This window comes from Nycticebus coucang, chromosome 13, assembly GCF_027406575.1.
Source record: "Nycticebus coucang isolate mNycCou1 chromosome 13, mNycCou1.pri, whole genome shotgun sequence".
Lineage (NCBI taxonomy): Eukaryota > Metazoa > Chordata > Mammalia > Primates > Lorisidae > Nycticebus > Nycticebus coucang.
Genome location: NC_069792.1, coordinates 56,014,833 through 56,039,904, shown reverse-complemented (window position 1 = coordinate 56,039,904; position 25,072 = coordinate 56,014,833). Strand labels below are relative to the sequence as shown.

General features: G+C 41.7%; 1 long non-coding RNA gene across 1 annotated transcript; it reads right to left on the bottom strand.

Annotated features, from left to right (window-relative positions):
* Nucleotides 1-2,561: 2,561 nt before the first annotated feature.
* LOC128563636 (uncharacterized) lies at nucleotides 2,562-13,828 on the bottom strand. The gene is made up of 2 exons (XR_008373845.1): nucleotides 13,719-13,828; nucleotides 2,562-2,654 (listed from the first exon to the last, which is right to left on the bottom strand). It is a non-coding gene; the product is annotated as an uncharacterized LOC128563636 (long non-coding RNA).
* Nucleotides 13,829-25,072: the final 11,244 nt, after the last annotated feature.

Genomic DNA, 25,072 nt, shown 5'->3' with positions numbered 1-25,072 from the left:
ACCAAAGTCTAAAAGCCAAGTGTCAAATGGCTATTCTCTCTCTGAAACCTGCAAGATAGAGTCCTTCCTTGCCACTTCCTGGTTTCTGGCAGTTTGCCAGCAATCCTTGGCATTCCTGGGCTTACAGCTCCAGCACTTGGTCTTTCTGTCATTTCACGGTGTTCTCCCTTCACACATCTCTGTCCCAGTGTTTGGTCTCTTCTTACAAGGCCACCAGTTATATTGTATAGGGCCCCACCCTGATGACTTCATCTTAAGCTTAGTTACATCTGCAAAGACCCTATTTCCAAATAGAGTCACATTCATTGGGTGACTTTACTGGATGTTAGGACTCAACACATCTTTTGGGGTGGGGGAAATATAATTAAATCCATAACACTCTCCATCTCTGTTTCTCTAACTCCCAAACTGTTGTGGGGAATGCAGTAGCACTGGTGAACCAAAGCAGCTCTCTGGTCCCTGCAGCTCTGACAGTTTCAAAGCACTATGTATACAACTAGTCTAAGTTTATGCATTAGTTAATCAGCATTGAGCAACTAAGGGGAGGTCTGGAGAGACTTGGTGAGGAGGAGGTTCCAGGTTATTAGAAAACAGACAAGCAGCGTGGCCTTTGGAAAGCATGATTCATATAAATTCTTGGCATTGCAGGCTGTTTTATTTTGCTTGTCACAGTCATCCTCTTTGTCCTCATTTTTATTTGTATGAACGATTGTTGGTGGAAATGTTTTCTTAGCTGAATTCCCATCCTGTTACCCCACAAAATTACATAAAATGAGATGTAAAGTGTGTTTTGAAAAAAATTATTATTACAGATGATTTCAGATGTCGGACAGGCTGCCAGCTGGGGAAAATTAACAAGGAAAATCGAGACTCCTGTCTTTGTCCTTCAGGCTAAAAAAAAAGGCAAGATAAGAAAAGAGGACGTTCTGTAATGAATAAGGGCTGCTGCACCTTCAAAGTGCCCAGGGACCCTCCTGCTGCGCCAGGCTTCAGTATCTGGAGGAAGAGACCCTTTGAGGCCCACAGGGACACTAGCAAGCAGAAGAGGTAGGGGGCAGCATAAATGACGGGAATCTCTTTCTTGTTGTCCCTGTGCTTGAAAGACAAAACTGTGTCAAAGCCACGGGAAGGGGGAGATGGAAAAAGACATTTTTCCAGATATCCAGGTCTGCCGTCCTTAGTGGGACACTACATGTTGTGTACAATGATGCAGCTGCCTCCCTCAGCATTTCCCTCTATGTAACCTCAGGTGGACACCAGGTGTACAAATCAGGTCAGGGTGGTGCCCCATCTGGGAAATCTCTGATGTGGGAGCAGGAAGCAAAATCCTCAGCCAGAGGAAATCTTATTCACAATGTGCTATTTTTTCTGACTTTCAGAAACTATTCAGATAAACAATTTGTAATATAATTATAGTGTTGTCATTATGAAAGGCTGTTCTGTCACTTGCTGCCAATCTAAGGTAAAAACACTGGGAATTCATAATATGTCATTATTATTCTGGTCTCTCTTTGCCATTCCTCCAGGAGTGGGAGTTACGGGTTTGTCAGCATTTCCATTATTGCCTTTTATTTTCAAGGCCTCTGTCTTAGTCACTGAAAATTGCATTGTACTGGGTGGAAGCCTGAAGTAATTTCCTTTAGTGTTATAGCAACTGCATTCTTTTATGGTTGGTTGTGACTTTGCAAGTGATTTCAATATCTCTTTATTTAAAAAATTCATACATAGGACTCAACGTTTTTAATGCATATACATAGCTCTTATTCAAGATTAGGGTAGGAATCATGCAAAGTAAAGGTTCACAAACAGCACACAACTCAAGAGGGCTACCGCCTTGGTAGTGACAGAACAAAGCATGGCCAGGAAATAGTGAGATCTGTGGATGTAATAATCAGTCATGTAGCTCTGGGATTTACCATGCCAAGGAGAGGTAAAGAGAAGACATAGTCTTAAACTATAAGTTTAAATTATATGTATTATACTCATTATGGATGCTGGGATTTTTCTCATCAAATCATAGAATTTCAGAATTTCAGTCCTGAAGAGGACCTTAGGCTGTATCTCAACAATCAATTCTGGATGCTCATTTCATCAATTCCACATTCCTTCTTTTGCCTATCCAACAATGTATCAGCTATCTGTTGCTGCATTACAAATCAACCCAAAATGTAGCAGCTTAAAACAACAATTACTGAGTATGCATGATTTGGGGTTCTGCAGTTTGAATTGAGTTCTGCTAGATGGTTCTTCTGCTGGTCCCTCCTGGGTTCACCCAGAAGCCAGTTGATCGTGGATGGCCCCACTCATATATCAGGTGGTTGGCCATGTGTCTGCAATATCTGACAGGCTGTCTTGGGCTCTTCATTGGCTACCGGGTTTCAAAACCAGCAAAAGAGAGGAGCTCCCAAAGCACAAACTGTTTCTAGGTCTGTGTGTCACAGTTGCTAATGTGTCTTTGGGGAATCAGATAGCCGAGCTCGCAAGCCAGGAGGTGAAGAGATAAGACCTCATCTCTCGGTGGAAGAGACAGCAGCATAAATGGAAGTCTACATCCATTTGCGTTTTTCTTTTCTTTTTTTTTTTCCAGTTGTTTTTATTCAGAAACTAGTGTCCCATCCTGATAGCTTCAGCTGGGATCTCCCTTTCAGTCTTGCCTGAAAACAAAAGGGGAAACACTTACGGGCATGCTTGATGTAGGATATGTTTATTTCTAAATATTATCCTACAAAGAACAAAAAAACCTCCTAAGGGAAGTGAGAATTGTCCTAGGACACTGAGTTAGTGATAAAGTGTGTGGTTATCTCAGTACAGCCCTTGGCTGACCTATAGATGGCCCCAGTCTTGCTCCCATTATCTGTGCCCAAGACCTGAGGATAATGCATATATCATAAGAGGCTGCAGTAATAAAAAAAAAAACAACCATGTGTCAGTGAAGTTTCTGGGAAAGAGGTTGGGATTTAGAGGACAAAGGGAAATTCCTCTTTGGGGTCTCGTCTTAGAACTCTGAAGGGGTAGAGCAGCTGAGCAGAGGCATGGGCTGAACCAAACCCACTGCTGGACCAGAGATGGTCTGCAAGAGGAAATCTGCCTGGGGCAGGCATCCAGGCGCTGAGCTGGACCATCTGGAGCAACTTACACCCTCAGCAGTTCGAGGAGGGAGAGAGGATTCATTCGTAGGCACACACAAAATACCCTCTCAGACCTCTCAGAACACAGTAGAGGAAATTGAGAGGACTGAAGTTGTACAGGATCAGTAAGGTTGGGGCCGGGGAAATGTTTTTTGGTGATCATTATCTTTACCCTATTTATAGCTTCTGGTTGTTATTCCTTGACAAACAGGAATTAGAGTTGTTCCCTGTGGGTAAGTACTACTTTTTCTTTTCTTTTTTTTTTAATTAATATTAAATAATAGCTGTGTACATTAATGCCATCATGGGGCACCATACATTGGTTTTATAAACAGTTTGACACATTTTCATCACACTGGTTAATATAGCCTTCCTGGCATTTTCTTAGTTATTGTGTTAAGACAATTATATTCTACATTTACTAAGTTTCACATGTACCCTTGTAAGATGCACCGCAGGTGTAATCCCACCTATCACCCTCCCTCCGCCAATCCTCCCCCTCCCTCCACTCCCTCTCCCCATTCCCCATATTCTTAGGTTATAACTGGGTTATAGCTTTCATATGAAAGCCAAAAATTAGTTTCACAGTAGGGCTGAGAACATTGGATGGTAAGAACTACTTTTAACTTGGCTCTGGGAAAACTGTATATTGTACTTTGGCTTTGATGTGTCTTAATCTTCCCCCTAAATTTTCTTTGTCCTCTCTTGTCCTTATGTCCTGTATATTTTATTTACTCTTAGAAAAGACATTGCTAATAAAATTAAAAATAAATAAAAAAAGAAAAGATATTGCTTTCTTTATTTGACAAGTAAGTCCCCCCAGGTTTAAATTACTTCCCTGACCTGGGAATATTTGCATTTTGATTAGAGATCTGTGATGACCTAAACTCCTTCTAGAACCAAAGGAATAAATCCTTAGGAGGAATATTTCTTGTGACTGGTGGGAGAAGGAGGTGGTGGAGATGCTGAGCAAAGAAACCTTCTGGAGTCCCTCAAATAGCACTGCATGGGTGGCTCTAGTTGCATCTCTGTGCCTCCAGGAACTGTGAGGACGAGAGGAAGTACAGAAAGAGGATGCACCAATTTTGGAAGATGAGAAAAGCTAATGAACTTTGGAAGAATTTAACACTAACATCCATATACCCACCACTGAGATTCTATCATAATATGTTTCTCTGCTTGCTTCATCACATATTTACCCATGTAGCTATCCTTCCCTATCCATTCATCAACTCATCTAATTTTCCAAGTGAGTTGAAGACATCGCTTTCCCCATATACTTCAGAATTTGTCTCATTAACTAGGATTTAATTTTATTTACAGTGGTTTTATTTATCCATAATGACATGCACACGTGTTAAGTGAACATTCTCTGGAGCAGGCGTCCTCAAACTTTTTAAACAGGGGGCCAGTTCACTGTCCCTCAGACCGTTGGGAGGGCCAGACTATAGTTTTAAAAAAAACAAACTATGAACAAATTCCTATGCACACTGTACATACCTTATTTTGAAGTAAAAAAACAAAATGGGAACAAATATAATCACACTGCCTCATGTGGCCCATGGGCCATAGTTTGAGGACCCCTGCTCTGGAGTTTTGGCAAATACATATACCTGTGTAACTTTGATCCCTGTCAAAATAACGTAGGTATCATCACCCCAAGATGCCTCATGATTCTTCTCAGTCAATCTCAACTCTTATCTACCCCAGAGACAACCACTCTTCTGGTTTTTTCCAGTATCCATATCTTAGCTTTTCCAGTCCTAGAATTTCACGTAATTGAAATTATATGGTGCATACTCCATTCATTATACAAGGTTTATCTCACAGTGCATGTTTTACAGATTCATCCATGTTATTGTTTGTCCCACTAATTTGTTCCCTTTTTTGCTCTGTATTAAATTTACTACAGCATCTGTATCTGTTCTCACACTGATGAATACCTGGACTGTCTCTACTTTTTGGCTATTATAAATAAAGCTTCCATGAGCATTCTTTTGTGGATAGATGTTTTCATTTTCTTGGGTAAATAGCTAGGAATGGAATTGTTGCATAATAGGGTAGTTGTATGTTCAATTTTAAAAGAAATTATTTGACTTGTTTCTAAAGTAGTTGTATCATTTTATAACCCCATCAACAAAGTGTGTACGTTCTAGTTGCTTTATGTCCCCATCAACATTTGATATGTTAGTTTTTCTTGTTTTAGTCCTTTTAGTAGAGGAGCAATGTGAAAAATTAATGAATACTTTCAAAGTCAGTTTAAAAAAGCTTATCAGGGCAATAAAATAACCCATTATGTTTTTTAAAGTTTTCTTTTTTCTATTTGATCTCTCTATATGATCTGGATGTTATAAAAGTTAGAAAATTATTGAGTTAGATAGGTGATGGAATGTTTCAGCATGAGAAAACAAATATATGAAGATTTTCTTTTTTAAGCACAATATTTCCATGAGGACAATAAAAGAATTTTTTGTGGCTGCTGTTTCTTAAAAGACAAAAAGGGAATGAGTTTAAAACAGTTAACTGGAAATTAATAATTCCAGAAATATGTATGTATAAGCCACTGGGATCTTAGCCTTAAAAACAAAAAAACATTCTAGGGGCTCAGCACCTGTGGCTCAAGCGGCTAAGGTGCCTGCCACATACACCTGAGCTGGTGGGTTCGAATCCAGCCCGGGCCCGCCAAACAACAATGACGGCTGTAACCAAAAAATAGCTGGGCATTGTGGCGGGCACCTGTAGTCCCAGCTACTTGGGAGGTGGAGGCAGGAGAATTACTTGAGCCCAGGAATTGGAGGTTGCTGTGAGCTGTGATGCCACGGCACTCTACCCAGGGTGACAGCTTGAGGCTCTGTCTCAAAATAAATAAATAAAATAGGAATTTCTTTGTTCTTTTATTAACTATTGCTTAATGAGACAAAAACCAATCAATTCTTTTTGTTTTAGGTGACAGAATATACTCGAGTATAAATCATACTTTCTGTCCTTTGGGTATATATATATATATACATATACATATATATATATGGGACATATAATATATTTAGGGACATGTTTTTATTTACATATATTCCATCTTGTAGGAAGAAGTTAGAATGATTTAAATGGATAAACATAACTAGAAAGCATAAGTTTAAAATAAGGGTGAAACAATTTTTGCATGAGTTTTGTAATGCTTCACTTTGTATTTGTGGAGACAATTGAATGATTGATTCGTTTAGGTATAAAAGAGAAGCAGATGTCTGACTTGTGCAAATTGGGTCCCTTCTAAGTTACAACCTGTTGTGCATCAGGTTTGGAACGGAGTCTATAAGCTCCTCTGGTTTGAGTTAAGGAATAGACTTTATTGTGGAAAGGGTAGACCTATAAGGTAGGTTACAGAAGAAGTGAAGACATGGGTTCCCTACCTCTCATGGCCCACAGAGATGTGCAGTGTGGGTCCATATTCTAACAGAGGAGCAATATCTCCCCCTACTCCCATTTCACCTCTTCTATAAAGGAAGTATGGAAATGCTATCTTGTCAGTGTGGGAAGATATAAGCAGCTTAGTCCTGCAGTCTAGATTTAGGGCCCATCTGTTTGTAGGAGTTGCTGGGAAAGCCAGCTGCCTAGCATCTGGGGATCTTGGAGTCCATCGGATGATATGAAAATCCTGCAGTGGGGGCGGGGTGACACCACCAGGGTCCTGTGAAACACTGAGCTTGGGTGTGGTCCCTTCTGCTGAGAGAAGATCTCTGATCCCTTTTAGCTCATTGTCCAGGGCCATTTTCAGGCTATTTTGCTTATCACACTATACTTGGTGAGAAGTCTGCAACTAGAAAGCCTAAACCTTGCTGTGTGGTCTTAGGAGAGTTACTTCACCTCTCTGACCCTAGAGGGTCTGGTACTTACCCCACTTTGTAGACTGTTAGGGAATCAAATGAGAGTGACCAGGAGCCAAATAACTGAAATGGGAGACTGGCTATATAGTCATCAATTAAAAGGTAAGTCATATACAAACAAGCAAATGTTGATAATTTGCCAAAATATACCTTCCAAAATACATGGTGGTAGCCAATATAAATTCATCCATTTTTCCAAATCTCCTAATCCTATAGCCCACTATGATAAAAAAAAAAAATTGATTCTCACACTTCAGTAAGTTGGGGGCATCTCAACATCCCCAGTCATCAAAAATGAAGGATATGAACCCCAACACATGAAATGTTAGCCAAACATTTGAACCACAAACCAAAAAAATAAAGGATGGCTGTGGGAGACATTTTTGGTTTACTGCCTACTAGCCAACTTTCTTTCTTTTCATTAAGGGAACCCTAATTTTGCTTAACCTTTATAGGCTTAGGACCAGGGCTCCTACAAGCCTAAGGAATAAATCTTTATTATTTTAATCTAGTCATGATGATTCCATAGGGAGCTGTGTTTGGGATAAGAAGAAGGTGCAGATGATATTGATGCACAAAGGCCTGATAGAACCAGCTGCATCACCATTGTGAAGGTCAGCGGGACCCAGAGGTTGTACATGACCAGTGGCTTTTTCTGTGAATGGATTAGGCTTCTCTATTACCTCATTAGCCAAGATGTCATTCTTGTATTGCTGCCCGACACAAATGGAAAGATGCATTACTAAGAAAGAGATGGGGAAAGGATATCAGAGGGCAATCCACCACCATGATGCTAACACAAGCTTCCTCAGTGCTGAATGCTTCCAAAATAAGGAAGCAGGGAAAGAGGAGGAATCTTGAAAGAGTATATTCTCAAAATATAGCTCTGCTTTAAATAGGACAGTGACTGAAACAATCATAATTGAATTGTGCTGGGGATGAAAACACTGGTTCATAATAATAATAGAATAATATAGAGTTAGTTGTCCGTGCCCACCTTAAAAAGCCCTGCATTGTCCAATATGGTGGCCACTGAGCACTTGAAATGTGTCTAGTTCAATTAAGGAGACAAAATTTTAATTTTTTTTCTTTTTAATTCAAACTAAAATTTAAAAACTGATATTTAATTCCATTATAGGAAAACTTTGAAGCATACATGGGACAACTTAGGTTTGTGAGTCTACTTTTTGTTGCAATTTTTGTGAAATCTAAATACAGTATTTCAGAAGAAAATGTAACATTCAAATTGAGACGTGCTAGAAGTGTAAAATATTCACAAAATCTCAAAGAGTTGGTATGGAAAAAATCAACATAAATTACCTCATTAATAGCTTTTCTACTGATTACATGTTAAAATGATACAAGTTGAATATCCCTTATTTGAAATACTAGGGATCAGAAGTTTTTCAGATTTTGAATTTTTTCTGATTTTAGAATATTTATATTTTATTTGCCAGGTAAGCGTTCCTAATCCAAAAATCTGAAATCCAAAATATTCCAGTGAGCATTCCCTTTGAGTATTATGCTGGTGCTCAAAAAAATTTCAAATTTTAGAACATCTGGAGTTTTGGATATTCAGATTAGGAATATTCAACCTATAATATTTTAGATATATTAGTTTTAATAAAATATATTCTTTATGGGGGCCGTGCCTGTGGCTCAGTGAGCAGGGCGCCGTCCCCATATACCGAGGTGGTGGGTTCAAACCCAGCCCCGGCCAAACTGCAACAAAAAAAAAGCCGGGCGTTGTGGTGGGCGCCTGTAGTCCCAGCTACTCGGGAGGCTAAGGCAGGAGAATCGCCTAAGCCCAGGAGTTGGAGGTTGCTGTGAGCTGTGTGACGCTATGGCACTCTACTGAGGGCAATAAAGTGAAACTCTGTCTCTACAAAAAAAAAAATATATATATATATATATTCTTTATGGAGATATAATTTACATACAATTTCACATGACATAAAAGTCGCCTTTATAAAATGTATAATTCAATGGTTTTTAGTATATTCACAAAGATGTGAAAACTATCACCACTATGGAATTCTAGGACATTCTAACCCCTATGCATGATAGCAGTTACTCCCAGTTTTCCCTCCACACAATCACTGGCAATCACTAATCTACTTTCTGTCTCTACATATTTTCTCATTTTGTATATTTCATTGTAGCAGCACAGAGGAAGGCGTGAAAGTTATAAAAAACAACCGTATAGCTTGGTAATGTAACTCCCTGGTGAAAAGGGCATGGGGAAGGATTTGGCTCTCCTAACAAATGTGAGAGCTCACGAGACGAGAGCATCAGTGATTGGCAGTCTCTACACCTATGGTGGTAAGAGCCAGGGGAGTGTGTCTGTAAGAGGCTGGAGGAGAAGGCAGTTGGGAGCATATGTACATTCTATCACAGACTCACTCACGGATTCTGTTATTTCTCCTGCCTGCAGAACGCCTGCACAGTCGTCTCGAAAGACTGCGAAGATGTATTCTTCTTATTAAGACTGCTGTACTGCCTTGAATACTGTCTTTCTCTCTCTCTCCCTCCTGCTAAAGCAAATAGCCTCAGGCACCTAAGAGTAATTGTTTCCAAATTAGGTAGTCTAGCGGTCTGTGTCCAGAACCTAGGTAATCCCAGGGCCAGAGACCTGGCCAGCCCTGGGCCCAGACAAGTGGCGATGGGACCCAGATGGGACCCAATAAGTGGCAACCACGAAGGGCCCAACAAATGGTGTCAGGAGCGGGATAGTGAATGCCACTGATGTTTCACAGAAATGGAATCCTAAAAGATGTGGACAGTTTCATCTGGTTTCTTTCAATTAACAAGTTGTTTTCAAGGTTATCCATAATGTAACATGTATTGGTATTTCATTCCTTTTTATGACTAAGTAATATTTCATTGTATGGATATACCATATTTATTTCTTAGTTTATCAAAACATTTGGGTTATTTCTACCTTTTGGCTACTATGAGTAATGTTGCTTTGCCATTCATGTACAAATTTTTGAGGAATTATTGAACTGTCTTCCACTGTATCCTACATTTCCACTCACAATGTATGAGGATCCCAACTTTGCTACATCCTCATTAGCACTTGTTATTTTTTGTGGGTTTTTATGTTTGTTTTTAAATTATAGCCACCCTAATGGGGGTAAAGTGGTATCTCATGTGGTTTTGATTTGCATTTCCCTCATGACTCATGATAATGAGCATCTTTTCATGTGTTTATTAGCCATTGGCATATCTTGTTTAGAGAAATGTTGATTCAAATCTTTTGCCCATTTCTTAATTGGGTAATTTGACTCTTTATTGTTGTTTTTTTTTTTTAGAGACAGAGTTTCACTTTATGGCCCTTGGTAGAGCGCCATGGCATCATACAGCTCATAGCAACCTCCAACTCCTGGGCCCAAGCGATTCTCCTGCCTCAGCCTCCCAAGTAGCTGGGACTACAGGCACCCGCCACAGCTCCCGGCTATTTTTTGGTTGCAGTTCAGCCAGGGCTGGGTTTGAACCCACCACCCTCGGTATATGGGGCCGGCGCCTTACCGACTGAGCCACAGGCACCGCCCGACTTATTATTGTTTATTTGTAAGTGTTCTTTATAAATTCTGGATGTAAGTCCTTTTCCCGTTATATAATTTGCAAATATTTTGTCCTATTCTGTGGGTTGCATTTTCATTTTCTTGATAGTGTCCTGTGGCATAGAAAAGTTTTAAATTTTGATGAAATCTAACATATCTATTTTTTCTATTGTTACTTATGTTTTAGTGTCATGTCTGATTCAGGGTCATGAAATTTTACATCCATGATTCCTCCTCGGTGTTTTTTATAGTATTAGCTCTTACATTTAGGTCTTTTAACCATTTTGAGCCAATTTTTTGTTTGTTTGTTTGTTTTTGAGGCAGAGTCTCTTTCTCTGTCACCCAGGGTGGAGTATGGCATGATCATTGCTCAGTACAATCTTGAACTTCTGGGCTCAAGCAATCATCCTGCCTCAGTCTTCAGAGTAGCTGGAACTATAGGCACGTGCCATCACACTCAGCTAGATTTTTATTTTTTGTAGAGTTGAGGTCTCACTATGCTGGCCAGGCTGGTCTTAAACTCCTGGCCTCAACCAATTCTCCTGCCTTAGCCTCCCAAAGTGCTGAAATTATAGGCATAAGCCACTGCACCTGGCCTATTTTGTGCAATTTTTTAATATAGTGTGGTAAGAGTCCAGCATAAAAAAATATTCCTCAAATTACTTTTACTAATATTTTTACTTTTTAAAATGTGGCTACTAGAAAATTGAAAATTGTACTAGTATCTCACATTACTTTTCTATTAGGCAAAACCAAAATAAGCCAGTGGCAATATTGGAATCACAGCAATAAATTCTATGAAAATGTATTCAGCACTTACCATGTGCCAGGTCTCATTCTAGAAGTGAGGGATTTGAGACAATGAGGCACAAATTCTATCAAAGAGTTACAAATATTTTAAGGGAAACAGACAAATTCATCTTGGTAGAGGATCTGGTTCTTAGTTTTGGATATCTAGAAACTCAATCTTATTAGTTCCATATGAAAGTGTACCCTTGAAGAATGGTTCACACTTACCATGCACATCAAAGACTGATGTATAAACCACAATGCCATCATTTATTGGTTTCCACTGAGATCTGTAATAGGAGCAGCTATCATTTATTGAGCAGCTGTGAGCACTTTTGTAGGTGTCTGCATGCATTAGGTCATTTAATCTTTACAATGACCCTTTGAGATGTTACTGTCAATGTCCCCATTTTACAGATGGGAAAACTGAGTTATAGAATTTTGAACTAACTTATCCAAAGTCACACAACTAGAAAGTTTCAAACTCAAGAACATTTTTCCATATTCTTAACTTCTACCCTCCTTTGCCTCTTGCCAAAAAGTACTGGAAATTCATACTAGCTGCTCAGTAATTACTGTTCCTCTGTAGGTAGTTCAACATAAAAAGCAGAATTACAGTCAAGAGATGGGCTGGTGAGTATTAAAAGGAGAGTCAGTGATATCAACTAAAAAGCAAATGACATGAAGACCCACAGCTGGGTCAAAATATACCCACTATAGTGATGGGACAGTTGAATCTGGGAGTCTGGAAGGCCTTTCTCCTGGGACTGCCAACCTCTCTGTACTTGTGCTTATTTTCTTTTTAGTTGTTTCTGAAATGTCAGAGCACCTTCCATTGATACATTCCTACTTTTAACAGTGTAATACTTACAGTCATGTTCTTGCTCATCCTATTTCAGACCCAGGAAATATTTTTGTGTTTAAGTTGACTATGATTTACTAAATTCTTCCCCCAGGTGTTAGCTTGATTAGTCAAAGTAACAAGGCTCTCAAGAGTTCTGCTCCTCAGGGCAGGTCAGAACACTGTCATTGAGACAAATGTACCTTTTGGCATATTGCAAAGAGTTTTGAAGTTTGAATGGTAATTAACATTTCGTCTTAGAGAGGGGTCTTGGAGGACTTGGGTTTATTGGATGGCTTCTTTTTTTCAAACCATATGAATTGATTTTTAACAAATTGAATCCCTTTCTAGGATATCTTCCTGTATATTTCTCTTTGTCTCTCTCTATATATGTATATACACAATTTTTATGTGTGTGCGTGGGACGGAGTGTCACTCTGTCATCCTGGGTAGAGTGCCCCAGCATCATGGCTCATAGCAACCTCAAACTCTTGGGCTCAGACAATCCTCCTGCCTGAGTCTCCTGAGTTGCTGGGACTACAGGCACTTGATAGCAGTCAAGGCTAGTTTTTCTATTTTTAGTAGCGATGGAGCCTCGCTCTTGTTCAGGCTGGTCTTGAAGTCCTGAGTTCAAGGGATACACCTGCATGGACCTCCCAGATGTGCTGGGTTTACAGGTGTGAGCCACTGTGCCTGGCCTACATCTTGTATATTTCTATTTATTCAACATGTTTTTTGAGCAGGTATCATGTGCTACCCATTGTTTTGTAGATGCTTTTAGTTTGCAATATAGCAGCACAGTAAAGGAGCATAAATCCTTGTCCTTGAAGAGTCAGACAATAAACCAAATGTGTAAATCATAAAAAAAAAAGTAACAAGGCTCTGACTGACCACCGCTCATCTTCCCATCCCTTCTCCCATCTAATCTAAGTCCTGAGAATTACATGCCACCACCATCATCTCTGTCATAGTAACCGAGACTGACCTTGATAGATACGACAGACCTTCTTGATCTTCCTGGCTGAAACTTTCCTCCCTCCTGTCCATCCTCCACACACATGCTGCCACCCAAAATAGCTTCAGTCTTGACCTAGCTTTTAGGTGGCTCACTTTTAAACTTCAAAATAAGGCCCAACCTTCTTACCATGTTATTCTAGGGCTCTTCATGGTCTGGCCCACCATGAATCCCACGTACCTCTGCCCAACTGCCTTTGCTCATGTTAGTCCTACCACCCAGAGATGCCTTTTTCTCCCATTTCTACCTATGTCTGATTTCTACCTAAATCTGTCTCCAGTAAGGCTATCTACTCTCAGATGGCATCCTTGAGCACCAGCCTATATCCTTTCTCCTCCCGCCATAGCACAGGAGCAGGTCACAATTTAGCCTGTCTTATGTTTAGCTCAGTGGTGGTGGAAAAACCATGAGTTCTGGAGTCCTGTCACCCAGAGAGCCCCAGGACCTGGCTGTTAATTTGAATACTTTTATCCCCCCATTCTGCCGTTGTCTCTTTACCTGCCTGTTTCTCCATTTGACTGTGCCCCACCTCAGGCCCAGGTCTGACCTCCTGCTCTGCTTCAGCCCCCAGCAGAGCTCACAGCACTGGAAGCACCTGTGACTGTCATCTCATGACAGAGTCAGAGGGTGACCTAATGAATTCCAGTTGCTTTTCTTCCAAATGGTGTGACCTTGGGAAAGTTACACAACCTGTCTGTGACTGTGTTTCCTTATTTATAGATTGGGGTTAAAAACACCTACTTGTAAACGTTATTGAGGTAATTAATGTATGTTTAAAAACTATAAATGGGGGAGGGGTCGAAATGAGGGAAAATATGGGTCATGTGAGTGGAGCAAAACAAATGCCAACATAATGAAAATATTAACAGCTAGGACTTTTCCCATAGCTGTAACCTGCTAAGTGTTTTGTAGCATCATCTCATTGACTTCTCCCAACACTTGGAGGAAGGAGATTGTTGTACCCATTATATAAATAACAAAACCAAGCCAGGAAGTGAAGTATAGTCCAAGTGGCAGAGCTGGGATTCAGAGCAAGCCTTCAAGGCACATGTCTGTGCCCATCTCAGGGAGCAGCTGGCTCCAGGGAGGGGTCCAGCAGAAGACCTAGTCTCTGTCCTCATTTGACACCCATTCTTAATCACCTGGGAGACAGCAGGCACAGTGGGCCCTGCTGAGACTGGAGGAGACCAGTATAGACCAGTGTAGACAAGGAGCCGGGGCAGAACAGGAGAGAGGAAATGGGATTCAGTTCAGGGAAGTACAAACTGAGCTAGCCACGGGGAGCTAATCCACAGTGAGGACGGAGAGGTCAGGAGAGAGAGACAGGGGAGAGCTGGAGGCTGAAAGCAGCAAGGCGGGGTGGCGGGCAGTAACTGAGAAGCTCTCTGTAATGTGATGAGACCACAGGGAGGCCGCAGCTGCTCCAGGCTGCAGTCGTGGGAGCTGTCACAGTACAGAGAGGTCGTGCTCCCTTCTTCACGTTCGCAGCGGTGAGGCCATATCAGAGGTTCAGTGTGGGTGTGTGTGAGTGCGTGCAACACACACACGCTTTGATACTGAGCTCCATGAAACCTCCATGAATCTTTTTAACTTGCCTTCTTTCCAAGCTTGACCTATATATTTCCCGATGTGGAGATATAAGAGAAATTGTGAAGGTACTGCTTTTATGGAATATGGGGTCTAGATCAGAGTGGATGGGGAGGCAGTGAGTAAGGAACTGAAAAAAGCAGCACTCAGGCCCTCTGATGAGCTAGTGCCATGTTCCAGATCTCTCTTTAGTCTAAAGCTCTGTTCCTCCTAGTCCATCTGAAGGCAAGGTTGCTTGTAGGCAGGAGTCTGGGTTTACATATGCCTCTCCCTTTTACTACTTATGTAAACTTAATTATTCTGCCCCATCTGAGTCTATTTCCTCAACCATGAAGTGAGGATGGTAATAACACTGCCCTGTGGGGTTTTGGAGAAGATGAAAAGCAAAAGTGCTTCTCCCATGCAAAGCTGGCTCTTGGTAAATGGGGATCATTATTCCCTTTCAGTCTGCCGAAGGGTTCCTGGTAGTGCATTCACAATTTGTCTGTAGGCTTCTTATTCAGATGCCTTTGGATTTCAATACATGAAACGTTGCACAGATTGGCAAATTGAAATCCATAGTGAAAAAAAGCCAAGTTGAGGGCTTCCCTTCTGAAACAAAGGCACTCCAACCTTTGGGAAGCTGGTTAAATGGGTTTGGAACTATTCCAGGCTTTAGAAACACAGTTCTATGTACCTCTGGGCACTTTTAGGTATAGCACCTGCAGGAGGGTGTTAACATGTTGGTGCCAGGGAAGGCAGAGCATTTGTGCCTTTCCTAAACCTCATTGCTGCCCTATCTCCTAAAGCTCAGTACCACCATTCAGATACAACTTAGTTCTCTCTTGGCACATAGGTCATGGCTGTAGGCCTGCCCATGGCAGGGTAAGGGGGAAATCAGGTGAGGGTCTCTGAGAATTTCATCTTTCTCCCTCTTTATTTGATAGAGTTAGTGCCTTCAGGAAGCAGAAGGACCAATCTAGGCACTCTCAATTGGCTGATATCTAGGCCATGAAAAGGACATGGTTTTCCAGTTGGAAGGTCCCTCTGAGTCATCCAGTCCAGGCTCTCCAAGGCTCAAGAGCCAACATTGCTTGTTTGCCATCCCTTGTCAGAGGGAGTGATAAAAGCACTTCTCAACACCCCCCTGGACTACTCAGGCAGGTCCTCCCATCACAAAGTCCTGGGCAAACAGGATGCATCCAGGAACATGGCAGAGAGGAGTCACAAAAGTGTTCTTTCTTTTTTAAACCCAAGCAAGGAAAATCAGAGAGAAGTCATTCATATGTCACTGCCTTCTGTCTGCAGGACTGACTAAGCAAAATTATCAAAAGGCCAAGAATGATCTTTCTTCTGAATCATGAACCTAAATTTGTTCTTGTAGCGTTTGATTTATTCAATTAATACAATATGGACATGCTTTATTTGTCCTTTATAATTAGCAAATAGTTATTTAGGATAAATAAATGTCCTAAATTAGGACTATGCTTTTGGATTGCCTTTAACTCTCCTGGGTGATTTTTGTGCATGTTGAAATGACTAGTTTAATAGCCCTTCCTGATAAGGATTGTAATGGAACCTCTAAATAGAAAATGGAGACAGTGCCTCCTCTCCCCTTACCCTTTACATTTACCCAGCAGGCTTGCTTGAAAAACTGCTCATGTAGACACTTCTTTGAAAACTTCTCTTTGCTTAGTTTTATCTGATGGACATGCTGAAATGTTCTGGCCATTTTCAAGGAAGCCAGTGGAGAAGGTGGACTTGCCCTGCTCAGACGCAGTGCTGGGAAGGGTACAGGTGCTCCGCGCAGCCGGTAAGCCAGCATCTCTAGCCCAGCACATACCCTTATGAACTATGCAATCTTAGACAGGTCACAAACCCCTCTGAAGATCAGCTTCCTTATTCCTTTATTTAATGAGGATGTTCATAGCTGCCCTGCCCACTTTATATTGTTGCTGTGCAGAGGAAATGGTGTAAAATATAACAAAGAGCTTCACAGATGCCAGCGGTCATTATTATACTGTTATGGCTGCCTGTCCTTAACTGGAGCCAGTCTGGAGGACTTGATTTCCCCAGTGAAAACTTCTTCTTCATTTTCAAGTTAAAATAGTTAAATTCTATCAAGGGCTACAGGACAATGCCATTGATCTTCAGCTCTCAATCACAAGGGAACGGTATCTCTTAGAGACAAGTCTGAATTTTATCTGTGTACCCACTAGTACCAAAAGACACTTCTAGACATTATGTCCTTGGCTTTGGAAATCATTGCCCAAAATAGTCTTTTCCTCCACAGTTCCACAGAGCAATTCTGCGCCCACACAGAGCTGGCCAGTGTGCAGCACAAGCTCTTCTTACAAACCACCGGATACAGACCTGCTTGTGGTTGAAGAGCATTTCAAGAATGATGCAGGAACTTGGGATAGAGCTAAGAGGACTTCAATATACTGACCAGTTTAGTCATAGAATTATAAATACTAAAGTTAGAAAGTTATCTGGGCCAAATTCCTCTTTTTAAGATGAGAAACTTATGGCTGAAAATAGATTAAGTAAGCAAAATAGGGCGGTGCCTATGGCTCAATGGGTAGGGCGCCGGCCCCATACACTGAGGGTGGCAGGTTGGAACCAGGCCCCAGGCAAACTGCGACAAAAAAATAGCTGGGCATTGTGGCAGGCGCCTGTAGTCCCAGCTCCTTGGGAGACTGAGGCAAGAGAATCGCCTAAGCCCAGGAGTTGGAGGTGGCTGTGAGCTGTGAAGCCACGGAACTTTACCCAGGGCAATAAAGTGAGATTCTGTCTCTTAAAAAAAAAAAAAAAAAAGTAAGCAAAATAGGTTAAACAATAGGTTAAGCAGTTACTTTCATAAAACCGAGCTTCTCTGATGTCCAGGCCAATACTGTTCTTAATACATTGTTGATAGTACTAACAACAGCATAGCCACAAATAGCAGCTACTGTTTATGGAACAATGAGCGTGTGTCAGACAAGATGCTAAGCTTTGTACATGTATTCACTCATTTAACTCCGCAACAAACCAGCCAGGTAGGTATTATTCACATTTTACAGATAAGGGAAATGAAGCTTAGAAATGTTAATTACTTCTCAAGATCAGATATGCGCATCAGTCCAGAGTATAGAGAGGAGGGAGTGGGTGTGCTGTGACTGCTACTGCTGTGCACATAAAACGTTACTTCTCTTTTTTGAATTTAGAGAGGAAAAATCATTCCTTACATCAAATATCAAAGCATCATAAGTGACATCTGAAGTGTCACACAAAACTCATCCCAAAGAGCAGCCTGTCTTTGTATCAATAGGGGTTAACTGGAAATAAGGATGTGAGGCTTCAACACCCTTCTGCATGCCAAACTTTTAGAATTATGACATGGGATGAGTCATAAGAGAAATCTGCAGGCTTCAGGCCACAATAGAAATACTCATTTCCCCAACTGCTCAGCAGCAAACTATCAAGATCAACTATTTTTATGTGCTCAGAATGTTAAAAGCATTTCTCAGTCTTGGTGCTGCTTTTAACATAATTAAACCAACCTTTGCTACTCCTGCTGTGGTTTTATTCTAAGACCCTACACTTCGGGCCTTTTCTCCTCTTGCTTAAGGGGAGCTATGACGAGAAACTCACCAGGCTTAGGATCGTCAGCTGCCAAAATATATTTACCTGCTCTTTAATCTTGACATCATGTTTTGTCAACTTTCGTTAAAAAACATAACTCCTCTATAAAGTCTTTCCACACTTTGGCACAAGTAATAGAGCTTGAGTGTTTTAAACCCTGAACATGCATTTAACTACAATTCAAGAGATCAAAGAATATTTTTCAGAAATTCTATTATCCCTGTAATGTTAACTTGACATTGAATGACTCAAAAGCACCAGAATAAGTTCCTGAAATTTCCCCGGTATAAAATGAAAGAGAGAGGACAACAGTCTCTGAAATCAGCAATGTTCTCCAAGTCCAAATAGAAACTAGATGAAACTCAACAAAAAATAAAAGAAAAGCAATCTTACAAAACAATTCCGTAGTTGATTACTGGCTGCTATTGGAATGCAGGGCACAGTGCTGCTGGGGGAGAGAATCACAGTGCTCATTAGATAGGACAGTTAGACAGAATGAGCTGTGATGTGTGAGGTCTACACCATCACCCTTGCTTTCTTTGTCTACATCCTTCTGCCCATGTTTTTATACATCTGTCCATGCTCAGAATTTCAACACTTATAACTTGAGTCCTAGTTACCTGGTAGGTCCTTGGGATCCAAAACTGAAACTCTAATGACTCACTGGAAGCCATTCTTCTATCCCAGGAAAGCTTCCCTGAAATCACTTCCCACCCTGGTTCAGGTTAAGTGCTGGGCCCTTCTGTTCCAAAGCATCCTTTTGCACCCCCCTACCTGGCTCTTGTCCCACTGTATTGTGGGAGTAACAGTGACTGCTCCCCATCATGGACTGTTCACCATCTGCCAGGCTCTGTGCTAAGTGCCGTCTGTGCATTGCCTCCTGCGATGCTAGTAAGGACCTTTGGTGGTAAGTTCTATGAGCTTAACGCCATCATGCTGATGAGAAAATTGTACCTAGGAGAGGTAAAGTAACCTGCCCAAGGCCATAAGTAATAAATAGGAGAGCCAGGATTCAAAGCCTGGTAGTCAGACTCCGAAATCTAGTCTCTTAACCCCTGTGCTATATGCGGTACCATTTGAGTTTCTTTCTCCCAGACCGCATTCATTATAAGGATATAAGGATATTCCTTATCTTTGTATCCACAGCACCTAGCACAATTCCTAGCATATAAAAACAAAAAGTTGGCCGAATAAATGTAAATGAATGATGAGTGGTACAGATGAGGAGTGGAAGGGAGGTAAGGATGTGGGCAAAGTGGTCCCAGCGTGTTCCTTCGTGGGCTTCAGCAGAGAAGAGAAGGAGACCGAAGAGGAGCCATGTTCTCCATGGGAGGCTTTCTACTGTCTCCCTGCTGAGGACAGGAGGAGAGGCCCAAAGAAGGGTCCTGGGGGGCACAGTGAGCTCTCTCACTTGTGAGCCTGAGTGGAGAAGTCCAGGCATCAGTAACTTAAGAAATATAGGCAGATGATTTTTCAGGTCCTCTGGGCCCTAAAACTGCATGGGCTCAGAACTCCCTGTGTTTCTTTCTGCCCCAAAGACACTTGTTTGCCCTTCAAGCTCTGTATGCCCCCTCTCCACCCTCCTGCGCTCTGGGAGAGCCTTACAAAGCCACTGTGGCTGCGCTTCCCCTCTTTTGGTACAGGACTTGCTCCAGGCATTTTCTATCCTCTGCCCGCTTCAACCATTCTCTTGTCTGAGATTCTTCAGCCCACCCCGCTTCATATCCCTTGGACCCTAGAGTTTCAGGACCTGCATCTGTACCGGAGGACTTTGCTCTGTCCTTTGCTCAGAAGTGCCACAGTCACCAGAACAGCTCTCAACAAAGACTGATGGGAAGTGAGGGATCAACCCAACCCCTCCTGCCTCAGGTGGTGTGTTCTGGGGAGGGTGTTTTGCTCCGTGGCTGGTTTAATAACTCCCACACTTTGGCTTCCTTTCCTTCTCTATCACTTCCTCTCTCCCTGTCCATGGTTCCTACATCACCCAAATAAGCCACGGCTACTCAAATCTCTCTCGGAGTTTGCTTCTGTAGGAACCCAAACTAAGACAGTTTCAAATCTGTGCTTTTTGTTGTTGTTCTTTTTCTTATTTGTTGGAGACTTAGAAACAAGGCCAGGACTAGGACGAATGAATAAAGCAGCTAAGGCGTAACATTTAAAAAAGTGCTCTCTGGTGGTACAAATGCCAGCCCTGCTTTCACATGGCCCTGAGAGCAGGTGCCTTGTAAATGTGACTGGAGCTCCAGGCAACTCACCCCAGTCCTATCTGGGAGAACTAACTCCTATTTGCCTGTAGTCTCACCAGTCTGGAGTGGTTTGACCATTTTATATCCATGCGTTTGTTGCTTATATAAGTACCTTCCATTTTAAAATATAATCTCTGCGAGGGCCTGTGCTAGTTTGAATTGTTTTTAGATTATGCAGAATGGTACAGTTCTGGACTGTCTTATGCCTCCATATTTACATGTTGAAGCCCTAACCCCCAGTGTGACTGTATTTGGATATAGGGCTTTTGAAGAGGTACTATTATTTAAGTGAACTCACAGGGTGGGGCCTAATCTGATAGGATTGTTGTCCCTATACATGGAAAGGATCCACTCCCCTGCCTCCACACAAAGAAGAGGTCATGTCAGCACAGTGCAAGATGGTGGCCGCCCACAGCCAAGAGAAAAGGCTTCAGCTTGAACCTACCTTGTCGGCACCTTGATTTTGGACTTCTGAGGCTCTAGAACTATGAGAAACAAATTTCTGTTATTTAAGCCACCTAATCTTTTCTGGTGGAGTATTTTGTTATGGAGATCTAGCGAATGTAACATATATATCATATGTTTAAAAATCCAACACTGTTAATCTTCATTCATATATTCATTCATTTTCATAAACATTTAAGAACACCTACTTTAGATGAGCAAAGGTCTAATGATGCCAAAGATAGTCTGAGGAGCACACAAATGAATAAGACACTTTCCCAAGTTTAAGGGCCATGTCCCTGTCTGCATCATTATTTTAAGATACATGCTTGGACATGTTACTCCCCTTATTCAAGACTTCCGGAGGCTCATATTTCCTTAGGGAGTCATCAGTGATGATGGGATACATCAGTATAGGATGTATACTGGCCCCTTCTGGGCTTACTGCCTGTCATTCCTCTCGATTTACCTTCTAGTTTAACCACATAGAATTATTTTCTGGGCTCTTTTTTTGTGACTTTGCTTCAGGCCCCTCTAGAAATCCTACTTACCCTTCCAGATTTGGGAGAAATAGTACTACTTCCATGAATCTTTTTAGACTCTTCCATGCAGAATTACTCTCTGACTTGTCCTGAAACATTACTCCTGACTTGTCCTTTACACCTCTATTATAGTGTATATGACATAGTTTGAAGTTTAATTTTTACACATCTTCTTCCAGAACTAGATTGTAGGTACATGTAAAGCAAGGGATTTCTCTCCCTTAACTTCTTCTTTGCGTCTAGTATAGGTGGAGGTACTCAATAAATGGGGAGAAATAAATATAATTCCTTTGGAAACTTAAAGCCTACCAGGGTAAGCCACTCAAAAAAATTAGTTTCTAAGTCAGACAACCGTCATTTATTTTTTAAATAAATATTTTAACAGGAGAGAATGCATAAAAAATGTCATTCTTCAACAGGAGCACAACTCATATAGATTTCCATGATATACTCATTAAGAGGCTTGGCGTCTGTAGCTCAGTGCTTAGGGCACCAGCCACATGCACCAGGGCTGGTGAGTTCAAACCCAGCCAGGGCCTGCTAAAAAAAAAAATGATAACACAACAACAACAAAATATATAGCCGGGTGTTGTGGTGGGTGCCTGTAGTCCTAGCTACTTGGGAGGCTGAGGCAAGAGAATCACTTAAGCTCAAGAGTTTGAGGTTGCTGTGAGCTGTTACGCCATAGCACTCTACCGAGGGCGACATAGCAAGAATCCGTCTCAAAAAAAAAAGAAGAGAAAAGAAAAAGATATACTCATTAAGAGTAGGTTTGGGGGTGGCGTCTGTGGCTCAAAGGGGTAGGGCACTGGCCCCATATGCCAGAGGTGGCGGGTTCAAACCCAGCCCCAGCCAAAAACTGCAAAAAAAAAAAGAGTAAGTTTGGACATAAACAAAACAAAACCCCCCAAATCTCCAAATAACAGTGGTGATTTCAGGAAGATGGACATTTAATTTTTACTTACACAGAAAATACTCAGATAAGTATAGCTGATGTGGCCAAACCTTGATTTTCAAGGACTCAGGTTCTTTTTATCTTGCTTTCCTGCCATTGGACATGGCCATCACAATCATATGCCAGCCAGCATGCAGGAGGAAGAGCCTGGAAGCATACGTGTTTATTCCACCCCTGGCACTTGTTGGAAGCTGCCCATAACACCTCCACATGTATTTCATTGGCCAGAATTTAGTCACAGGAATACACCTGGCTGCAAGGGCAGCTGGAAAACATAGCCTTTATTCTAGAATAGCCAGAATATTAAGAATATCAAGTAGCAGAATGGTAAGTGTTCCATTTCTAAGGAAGAAAGGAGGAAATGGATTTCAGGCCGTCTAGTGAAAGTCTCTGCTCGTCCCAACTTACACGTTACCTGGGCCTTGCCTTGTAAAAAGACAGAAAGAAGCTGCTGTGCAGTGCAGGATACCCGCTGCCATCTATGTAGCTTTTTCAGCACAGCAACAAATAACATGAGAAAAAGTGCTCTAGAATGAGCTGGACATTTAATAAACAATAATACTTATGGAGAAGAAACAATTGAAATTGACTTTGGATAGTGCATTTTCCTGATTAAGCTGAAATATCTCCTCCATAAAGGTCAGTTTTGTCATTCAGAAGGTAAAATTTGACACATATCTTCCACTAAAATGAAATGTGTTGAGCTATATGGCCAATGATTATCTGTGGTTTGGGGGAGAATTTTTTGCTTTTTGTTTTTATTTTTGTCAGTGGTATGAGATCGATATTTTTATTTGAAACAAGGACTCAATAAGCCAGTCAACCCAGGCTGGGTTGGAGTTATAAATTCTCTTCCCCCAGCGTCAGTATCAGTATCTCATGTGTAAACGAAAGAACAATACCTTCCTCCCAGAGATTTTATGATGTTTAAGTGAAAATACACACACACATATGTGAAAAATCTTTCAATTTTAAAAGTATATCACTGTAATAAGACTTTGGGGTCAAGTTCTATGGCTCATGCCTGTAATCCTAACACTTTGGGAGGCTGAGGTAGGTAAATCGCTTGACCTGGAGTTGGAGACCAGCCTGAACAAGAGTGAGACCCTATCTCTACAAAAAAATAAAAAAATTAGTCATACGTAGTGGCACACACACCTGTAGTCCCAGCTACTCAGGATGCTGAAGGATTGCTTGAGCCCAGGAGTCTGAGTAGCAGCAAGCTGTGTTTCTGCCATTATTCCCCAGCTTGTGTGACAGGGCGAAACCGTCTTTAAAAAAAAAAAAGAAAGAAAGAAAGAAAGAAAAATAAATATTTGGGAGGTGATAAGCAGATATCAACCCATTTGATGTATAAGATAAAACACAATAGCAATCATGCCAGAGCTAACAACTGGGGGCGGGGGGGGGGGCTTTAAAAATAGGGTCTGCATTTGCCTCCCTACCTGGAGGGAAGAGGAGAGAAGTTGAGGGGCTGCACTGGCCTCTGGGTGAGTGTCCCAGAGCTGGGTTTAGACTCTGAAGGTTGAGGCTGGGGTGGAAATTTCCTGCCCCAGCTCAGGAGTCAAGCCTTAGTACCCAGAAGAAAGCCTCCAGCCCCAAATTAGGAAGTGTGTGAGCCTACACCAAGCTTAGAGGATGCAGCAGTGGAGAGAAAGGAAGGGATCACACAATGAAGAGCTGGGAGTTGAAGAGGAACAATATCAAAGTCAAAGGAGAACAGGAGCAACGAAGGGAACAGGGGAGGCCAGTTCTGAGGAATCTCCTCGAATACCTACAGGGCTGCAGAACACAAAGGAGCAGCCTGGCTTAAAAAGCTGCCTGCCAGTGTGGGACAACTGTGAAGTAAAATCTGACCTATCTCAAGACCTTCCCCTCCCAGGATTCGAATACTGCAAACAGGATTTGCTGCTACACTGGAACAAAGTAGAGTCTTGCGCTATAGATACCAGTGGCCTTCGCTCTGCATGACCTTGGCCCAGGCTGCACAGCTGTGCACAGCACAAACACACCCTGAGAGTAGGGAACAAAAGGAAGCCAAAATCTTGCCATGCCCCAGTGTGGCTGCCTCTGCCTGGAGGAAATTGGAGGCTCACTCTCTGCCCAAAGGTGTCTGTAGGGCAGTTCCCCACACGCAGGGTCACCGCATGGCATGGCAGGAGTCCTGGCCCTGCCCTCACAGCCTGCAGGTTCCAAAACACTGTGACTCAATTTTATTGCTAAAACATTTTAAGCTCAGTTTAAAAGCATGCTCCCAAACACATTCAAATGTGTCAAATGTTTTTATTTTTATAAAATTTTTCTTTTTGAGACAGTCTCACTATGTTGCCCTCAGCAGAGTGCTGTTGCGTCACAGCTCACAGCAACCTCGACTCTGGGGCTTAAGTGATTCTTTTACCTCAGCCTCCCAAGTAGCTGGGTACTTTTATGAATTTTTAACTTATTTGAAGACCATCAAACTAAGTTATCTCAGTT